The following is a 9,292-nucleotide window of genomic DNA, read 5'->3' as shown; positions in this document are numbered from 1 at the left end:
GAAAAAAAGTTTTCATCATGAGAAAAAAAAAAAAAAGCTTACTATGAGGTGATGGTTGTTAACTAAACTTATTGTGGCAATCATTTCATGATATATACATATATCAAATCATTATGTTGTACACCTTAAACTAATACCTAATTAGTTTACTAATACCTAACACTGTACACCTTAAACTAATACCTAACACTGTAAACTAATACAGTGTTACCTGTCAACTGTATCTCAATAAAACGGGAGAAAAAAAGAAAGAAAAATGTAACAATAGAGCATGACAAGGGGGATAGAGAGACTATTGTCAGTAGAGATCAGAAGAGTTTACTGCTGTCTCTGGGCATTAGGGAACATGATGAAGGACATGACTTTCAAGCTGGTTTTTGAAAGAGAGAAGGATTGGAGCATGAAAGGAGATGGGGTATAAGGAAGGGTGTCAGCTTCTCCAGCATGAATTCCCCACTCATGGTGTTTAATGAAGTCAGCACTTTTTTAGTTAAAACAGGTTGCGTGCTTGTATCCATATATTGCTAAATTATTATGTGCCTCTCACTCTTTTTTACACTTCCCTCCCCTCATTTGCATTTATATGCCATTTTATTGCTACCCAAAATGTCAGTGAGATTAAGAACATTGAATTAATTGAGCTCACGTTCACACAACTTACCTCAAGGTCAAAATCATGCCCCATCATGTAATCAGCCAAAAGAAAGGACCAAATAACTGAAGACATGATCACTCCAGTAAGGATATCATGAAAATCGAGGTTAGTCTTCAATAATTTTCTTGAGCTTTATCTAAGAGCAAGTGGGGTTATTAAAATTTTTGCTCAGCACAAGTGGTCTGGAGTTCTGAAAAAGTTTGAAAATTACTTTTAAAGGGTGCGTGGCTACCTGCTATGCCCTTGGGGTGTTTACTGAAGTCACCAAGGTTAAAAGACCTTGGCCACGATACTTTTTGCAAAAAAATGTTTATTTCTCCCTTTTATTAGCTTCAGACTGTCCTGACCTCCTTTAACGAGTGACCTCAGCTCTGTAACACCCAGGACAGCTCTCTCAATTTTCTCCTTTTAAGAGGAAATAATAAAAGGATGAGGCTGGTAGTCCTTATACCAATTAGGACATTTTCACTCTTCAAGTTGTCGAATATATTTTTTCTATTATATAAAATATATGGAAAACTTCTTCATAGTGTTCTCTCGTTGCTGGGCCTGCTGGAAATGCTGCCACTTATTAACGCCAAGAAGAGGACCTTAGAAAAAACATCCCAGGTCTTTTCCTTGACAATTTTTTTTTAATCCCCCAAATTGAGCCAACATGCCTGGTAATGAAACTTGAAGGATGGCAGACCTACTGTAGTGTGCAGCATCTTTTTATTCAATGGACCAAGGTGAAGTGGTCAGTGATGGTTTTCCTTGTGCTGCATCAGTGGCCTCACCTATGTCCTCTGCAGTACAGAGTTGGCAGCTATGCTTGGTGGCCTTTGTTTCTAACTCTGGATGAAAGTCAGAGAGGACTTAAAATTGGCATTGCATTCTCAGAGAACTGAAGGCAGTATTGATGAACGTGAAATCCCTTTTGGTCATTTAAAAACATTTGTGATTTTTACTTTCTGTAACACATTTTATAATGACTTTTCAAGACATTTTCTTTCATTAAATGCATGTAAAATATATGCCTCTTATCCAAAGGTCTAAAGCCTGGGACTTCCCTGGTGGCACAGTGGTTAAGACTCCGTGCTCCCAATGCAGGGGGCCCGGGTTCGATCCCTGGTCAGGGAACTAGATCCCACATGCATGCCACAACTAAGAGTTCGCATGCCACAACTAAGGAGACTGCGAGCCGCAACTAAGGAGCACGCCTGCTGCAACTAAGACCCAGTGCAACCAAAAAAAAAAAGTCTAAAGCCCAATTGTTTAAAACACAGATCGATTGAACTTGGAGGTGGTGGATGAGGAGATAATTTGCTCCACTAACTTTTATATAAAACTTCGAAGTTATTAGAGGAAGGGGAAAAGTCTCTTAATTCTGATTCATTTCATAGTCAGTTTACTTAAAGAACAACTTTCTTGAAGTTTTGAGTTATTAAATTTACAAGGTGTAAAAACGTCTATTATTTTTTGTAGTTAAATTTTAATATAATTCTTATAGCTTATATGAAGTATGTTCTTCATTGGCTAGATTCACAAAAATGTTTCTATCTTATTTTCTGCTTTCTAGTTTTTTCTTTTTTTTGGCCACACCATGCAGCTTGCGGGATCTTAGTTCCCCGACCAGGGATTGGACCCACGCCCTCAGCAGTGAAAGTGCAGGGTCCTAACCACTGGACCGCCAGGGAATTCCCCTTATTTTCTACTTTCTATTTCTAAAGTCCGAACGCTGAATCACCTTCTACCACTCATGTTGTTAGAGCACTGGTCCTTTATGACTACTGTAAGAATGAGCACATCTTCTTTTTCCCCCTTGGGTCAATGGCCCTTCTTGAGCTTGAACCCCACCTTTAAGGATGTGGGCTTTTGGTGTGTCAGCCAGGGCAGCAGAAGTGTTTTGTCAATGAGTAGCCTAACAGCTGACAAGACGGTAAATTTACCTTGTTCCTTCTAGACGTCTTTCATAGATCTAATATACCAGCGGGAGAAAAGGTGTTTCTCTAAACAGGGTAGGAGTACATGTGATGGAACTGTGCCTCCTTTGAGCTGCTTATTCTCTCAGGCTGATTCTGTTGTATTCCTCTTTGCTTTTGGATATGAGACATGGCTGCACGGCTCACGGGCCCAGCCGCTCCGCGGCATGTGGGATCCTCCCAGACCGGGGCACGAACCCGTGTCCCCTGCATCGGCAGGCGGACCCCCAACCACTGTGCTAAATTAGCATTTTTATTCTTTTGGAAAAGATAAATTGCTCAAGAAGTTAGTGATAAAACAAACTGGTTCTTTAACATTTATTTTAGCTAAATAATTCTTTACTATTGTTAATTAAGAATGTGTTGCGTTTCATAGTACATGGATTTTGCCTCTTAAGTCCTATAAACGTAATACCTAAATAATTCCCCGAGAAGCCCTTGTACCCTGAACCTTCCCATTCTACTTACTCTCCACCGACTCACTTTGGTAGTGCCCCCCCATTTGCCACAGTGGCCTCCTCTCTTCTGATAAATCCTGCCCTCAAGAAGGACCTAAGACTAGGATAATCATATCATTTATCAAGATTGATAAAGCAGAGTTTTTAATAATTATTCTAGGACAAGAGGTATCAACTGGCACTGTCCAGGAACTTACTGTCACCCTGTGGGATCATGCACAATAAGATCTACGTACTTGATAATACATTACAAATGTACCTCTCAGTGAGCTCTTTGCATTTTAATAGAGCTCAAATCTTTAAGTTAAAAAAAAAGCATCCTAATGATGGATTTTCAAATATCATTTTCTAGGTAAGGAGACTGTTAGAGTCAAAGAATGAGGAGAAAAGCCCTAAAATATAGTTCATTGAATTACTCTGCCTAAATTTGAGGCTGGCTTTATTGACTCATTAGTAGTTGTCTCAGTCCTTATCTTCAAAATAAGAAAAATAAGTTGTATTGTCATCAGTAATAGGATGAATAAATTAACTGTATATATTGCCTTTTTGGGAGGGGGGAATCCACAAAGAAATTAGTCATTTTGTAGTTTAAAACATTTGTTAATTTAGTACAGCATATATACTATATTTAGTAATTGAACCTTTCCTCCAAAATGACAAACATAAAAATTATGTGTTTGGTGAATTTTATGTGTCCAGTAGCTACTTCCTTTTGCTTTGTTATCCCGTATTTTTATCCTAAGATTGCTCCTTGTATTTCAGCATTTAAGAAGGAGATGGCAGTATTGAGCCTTGGCTCTCACTTGACACTATCTGAAGGAGTTTAAAATTCTTCATAAGAAGTATCACTTTAGCTAAATTCAGTTTCATCTCTTGGGATTTCATTTTCTACCCTCACTGCGCTTTGTAATTCCATATGGAGAATGAAAGAGTGCTCTAATATATGTTATATTAGATCTGTCATACAAAGATACTATCAAATTACTTATTCTCATTTCTGCACATCTAAGAACGCCGATTTATGGGACACATAGAAATAACCCTCTTCCGAAATAAAATGAGGGCCAGCTTTTAAGTGCAAAAATATGTTTACAATGTGCCTGCTTTCCTAAGGCTTTGACAGGAAGAATTAACTTTACATTTCCAAAACACAAAACTTTTGCTGAGCCACGTCTTATGGTAAATAAACTGCTCTCTGCGAATAAATTTTTCTTTTCTTTAGGGCAGTAGGCTACTGCTAAGAAAATGACTTTTTCCAGGGCTGATGCCCTGAAAAAAAGTTTAGATGATGAGAGGAATTATTTACTTAGTCTCCATTCACATCCACTGTTTTGCTTGCATTCCAAGTTTCAAAAGGATGATTCATATACCTTTTAGCTCTATGTAGAAAAATAAAATGAGTAACAGTTCCCTTTGTCAATACCAAAAGAAATTTAACAGTGCATTTTTAGGTTATAAACTTTGAGAAAGATAGAATGCTACCACGTAAAGTTGTAATAAGTTGTTTTTAAAAGTGTAAGCCAAGATTAGCAAACTAAGCTGCCATGTCAAACGATATGAAACAGCAGTTGGAATGGCACCCAATACTACAAGTTATATTTTGAAAAGCTGTCCTACCATGCTTAAAATATGTAAAAGCAATGTTTTAACACGTGAGATTATGTGGGTTTCTTTGAAATCTGGGCAATTAAACCACATGCAAAAAGATGTATAATTGTTTAGTTTGATTATCATTGATAGTGGGATTTTCTTTTGTGCCTTAATTTTTACATGTTTAAAATTATTGTTGAAATGTTACGTGACGAATAATTTATGGATTTAACTAAGACAGCAAGCCTATTTGGTTTCCATTATAAGTGAAGGACCCAACAACAACATCTTCATTTCATATTGTTCTGATAAATTTAATGACATTATTATTTTTTTGAACCAAAAGGAAATTTCTTCTCAGCTGGATTCTTTCACTGTAGGTTTTAATCGCAAACTTTGAAAATGAGAACATAGCTATTATTTTTTATTAAAAGGATATGTTCTGGTTAGTTTGGAAAGGTCTGCTTAGTAAAGGCTTCCAATAGCATGTCTAAGGACTTAAAATGTAATGCTGAAGTTAGAGGATGTAACATGTGCCTTTGGTACCAGTGTGTCTTGTGTGTTGTAAGATGCACACACGGCGAATGCACAGGCCTGGTAAGAAAGTTTATACTACTCTCAGAACTCCAATTAAGAGTAGCCTACTTATAGATTCTTTACTTTGGGTGGGACAAAGGTATATACATTCAGTACCCAGCCCATCCTGTGAGGTGGGTAGAAGTGAGAGATTGTATATTGTGTGCCATGATGCTTGAAACACAGTGTCTTATGCATAACATGTGTTCACTTAATATATTCTGGCTGATTTAAATTTTATGACTATCCTTGCTCAATAATTTCAACTTTGTTTTTAAAAAAACAGCTCATCCTTTAAAAAATCATTTTAAATTTTCTTAGCCTTCGTGTTAGAGTAGGATTGTTTTTCTGGACAAGTTCTATTTTAAATAAATAAGTGTATGATGTGAGTTTCTTTAAAATGTATTTCTGCTACATGTATTTTTGTATTTTATTTTATTTTTTTGGCCATGCTGCATGGCTTGTGGGATCTTAGTTCCGTGACCAGGGATTGAACCTGGGCCCTCAGCAGTGAGAGCGTGGAGGCCTAACTACTGGACCACCAGGGAAGTCCCTTTATATTTTAATTCTTAATGTAGTTGTTAAGTAGAAGAAACACTTGAAATAGTTAAATATTTTAGTTGAAGTGCTGAATAGTTACAATCACAGTATCTGAAGCATTCATTGGTTTTTACCTCAATTAGAAAGTGCTTTACACTTGCTAGATATGATATCTTATTCTGGTATAGAATGAAGCAATTCACTGGACGTGATGTTTCAGTCATGCTTTAGTTGTCTCACCAGTATTTTAACCTTTTAAATATCTTTGAGGTTGAATGCTGTAATCAGCAGAATCCCCTTAACTTTTCTCAGCAACCTGAATAGGTACAATGTCAAAGGTAAATACACTCTCCTAACCCTAGATGGATTTCTAGGAGGAACAAGTGTTAGGAAAATGCTGTGCACTAGAATTGTTAGTGTTTCTACATAAAGTGAAGAAGCCCTGAGGAGAGCCTTTCAGTACTTTGGAGTTATGTAGTAATGCGGTGAAGAAATTGGTGCGTGTTCTCCCTTTCCCATCAGTCCTTCCTGTGTCTTCCATGCAGGGGCAGGCCTTATATTCTTTTGCTAGTGATGTGTGATCCTTATTAAAAAAATCCTCTTGATGTTTATTCATTCAAATGTTCATCAGACTCTTCTATAAACTAGTGATGCAGAGGAGGAGAACTAAAAATGGCCCTGTCCTGTTTTCAATACTCTGTAGCATCAATTCCTGGCAAACTTCAGTGGGACCTTGGCAGTGCTGCCCTCCCCGACGTGTGCTTCATTATGGTGTGTAAAGAGCCACCCTCTTAGCCAGGCTTGTCAGGATATAGCCCAAGGGAGAAGACGCCAGAGAGTCTAGGATACTTGTTCTTAAAGAAACTCCTTGATTGAGTGGTCAGGGCACGTATATTAGCCAAAGGCTTGATGATATGCTGGTATCTGGCCATCCCGCATTTGGAGCAGGATATTATTCTGGATAGAAACGTCAGTATTTCAATCTCTTTGGAGCCAAAACAATTGTTATCTTCAGCTGAAGTGCCTATTGTGTCTAGATATGTACCCAAAAGAACTCACTTGACATAATTTTACCAGAATACCATAGAAACTTGATTTGAATACAAAGGAGAAAGCATCAAGATTCAGCTTTTCTGAAAAACAAAAGTGAAAACCAGCAATACCCCCTTGCCCCAATAAAATGACATTCTGTTTAAGTTGTCCCACACTTCCTCACATCTACTTCCTTCCATGTGCTGCTAATTAGAATGAAGCCCTGCGATATATTGATAATGTGAAATTAAGCAGATTGTTTACTCACTCTTAAAAATAGCATGTTTTATTAGAACAACCTCAGAGGACCATTAAAGAAAATGATTTAAGTATTGCAGCAACAAATAATAGTGTCTAGTAAAATTGGATTTTTTTAACCTTCTAATATACTTGGTCTGTTTAGAAAACAAATACATTTAATTGTTTCCATCTCTTAAATATGTCTAGTGAGTTCGGTTTTTAGTTGCTGTACAAATAAATTGGTCCTAGTTGCATTGCTTTCTTTTAAACATCATTTCAAATTAAGGCTTAATGTGGTTTGAGCATTTTGCCAGAATAGTCATCCTACTTTTGTCTGAGGGTGGTTGATTACATCTATCTTTTCCCGCTTACAAATGCCAGTATATTTAGAGGAATGCAAACCCAACCCTGAGACCATTTGTCATCACACGTTGATTGTAACTCTATGTTTTATTATCGTACATAGGAGGAAAAGCAAACAATAAAGAGTCTGAGGAAAAATGGAATGTCAAAACATGCTAAACATTTTTATTATGTCACCATGTTCAACCTATTTTTCCCTACCACTTTTAATGCTTAATTACCTGGATTATTAAAAAATATATAAATACCTTCTCATGTTGGACTCAAAAATAGCTTTCATATATCTTAGTAGCAAATATTCAAGCAGGTATAAAATATATTGAAGAGAGAAGTTTAGCATTATTATTTCAAAGCAAAAGTTTCAATAATTATGTATGGTATTCTCCAAGTAACTAAAGAAAAGGCTCTGAGGAAAGAAGGCAATGTCAGTGATAAAATAACATATAATTGGTTTTGTGCCTGCACATATTCTGGGTGCTGTGTCTGTATTTGCCCAGTTTGTGTACACTCTCTATCACTCTCTATTTTATTGTCACAAGGAATGAAATTGAAGAATTAAGAGACTAGAAATATTTAGTCAGTTCCACCCCAAATCCATCCCTCAAAACAAAATGGAAAGGTAGAGATGTTTGTGTGATAGGGAAAAAAAGGTGTATTTTTAAGCTCCATGTAATAGGAAACTAGTAGACAGCCATAGTGAACATAGGAGCATGGTGAATGATTTCAGCCTCCTGCTGAAATTTCTTTTGGTCTGTTGAAATCTGAACCTAGCTGAAGAGTCTATGGAAACCCTCAGAGTCACTTTATGAAGCTTTCTTAGTGTGACTTGACACTGTAGGAACTGAGCTAAGTTAAGACTCCCTGGTGATTTTAGCCCTCATAACATCGAGGCAGAGCCGCTTATTGGGTGTTGTCTCTTTGCATCTATCCCTATATTTTTGTTTCCATTTTTTAATCATAATAAGGTAGAAGGAACTTATGTTAATTAGAATATAATCTAAGATGCCGTAATAAAGAGATCTTAAAATACAGAGACTCAAAAAAGGAAGAAGGCATACAGGAGTTTCTGTTCTGTTAGGTCAAGGAATATAGGTTACTTCTATTTTTCCCTGATTTCCCTAGAGTGTGATCCCCTTCTGCATAGTAAAAGCTGGATTACCAGCACTATGTCCTCATCCCAGCCTGAACTGGTGGTGGTGTGGTCATAAGTAAGGAGGAGAAGCAACTTCCTTAATAAAGATATGACCTGAAATTGCTTACGTCACTTTCTTTAACATCCCATTGGCTGGAACTTAGTCATATGGCCACTCCTAGCTGCAAAGGACTCTGGGAAGTGTAGTTGGGAATAGGCAATTATGTGTTCAGCTAAAAGTAAGTGGTAATGGTGGGGTTTTCTATTACCAAAAGGAAAGAAGAGTGGAATGAGTATTGGAGTGGTCTCTGCCAGAATGGTCTCTAACAGTTGTGATCTTCTCTAATTCAAATTCCTGATTTTCTTTATTTCTCTTCCCTTTACTCTCCTTTCTCCCTCTTTATTCTTATTCTTCTTTGCTTATTGCTTCCTTTCCCTTATTTTATACTGTAGTAATGACAATGCTAATATTCAACGTAAATAGCTAGTGTTCATCAGTGGCCTGTGCCCTGTAGGAAGTACGTAGAGGGCTTCCCTGGTGGTGCAGTGGTTGAGAGCCCACCTGCTGATGCAGGGGACACGGGTTTGTGCCCCGGTCCGGGAAGATCCCACATACCGCGGAGCGGCCAGGCCTGTGAGCCATGGCTGCTGAGCCTGCGTGTCCGGAGCCTGTGCTCCACAACGGGAGAGGCCACAACAGTGAGAAGCCCACATACCACAAAAAAAAAAAAAAAAAAAGAAAAAA

At 37.5% G+C, this 9,292-nt stretch overlaps 1 protein-coding gene across 4 annotated transcripts in view; it reads left to right on the top strand.

Annotated features, from left to right (window-relative positions):
* SLC25A21 (solute carrier family 25 member 21) overlaps positions 1-9,292 on the top strand; it is a 510,053-nt gene that overhangs the window by 33,816 nt on the left and 466,945 nt on the right. The gene's annotated exons all lie outside the window — the stretch shown is intronic.

The sequence above is a fragment of the Physeter macrocephalus genome, chromosome 11 (assembly GCF_002837175.3).
Source record: "Physeter macrocephalus isolate SW-GA chromosome 11, ASM283717v5, whole genome shotgun sequence".
Taxonomy (NCBI): Eukaryota; Metazoa; Chordata; class Mammalia; order Artiodactyla; family Physeteridae; genus Physeter; species Physeter macrocephalus.
The sequence above is the reverse complement of the archived record's forward strand: the minus strand, read 5'-3'. Positions and strand labels throughout refer to the sequence as shown.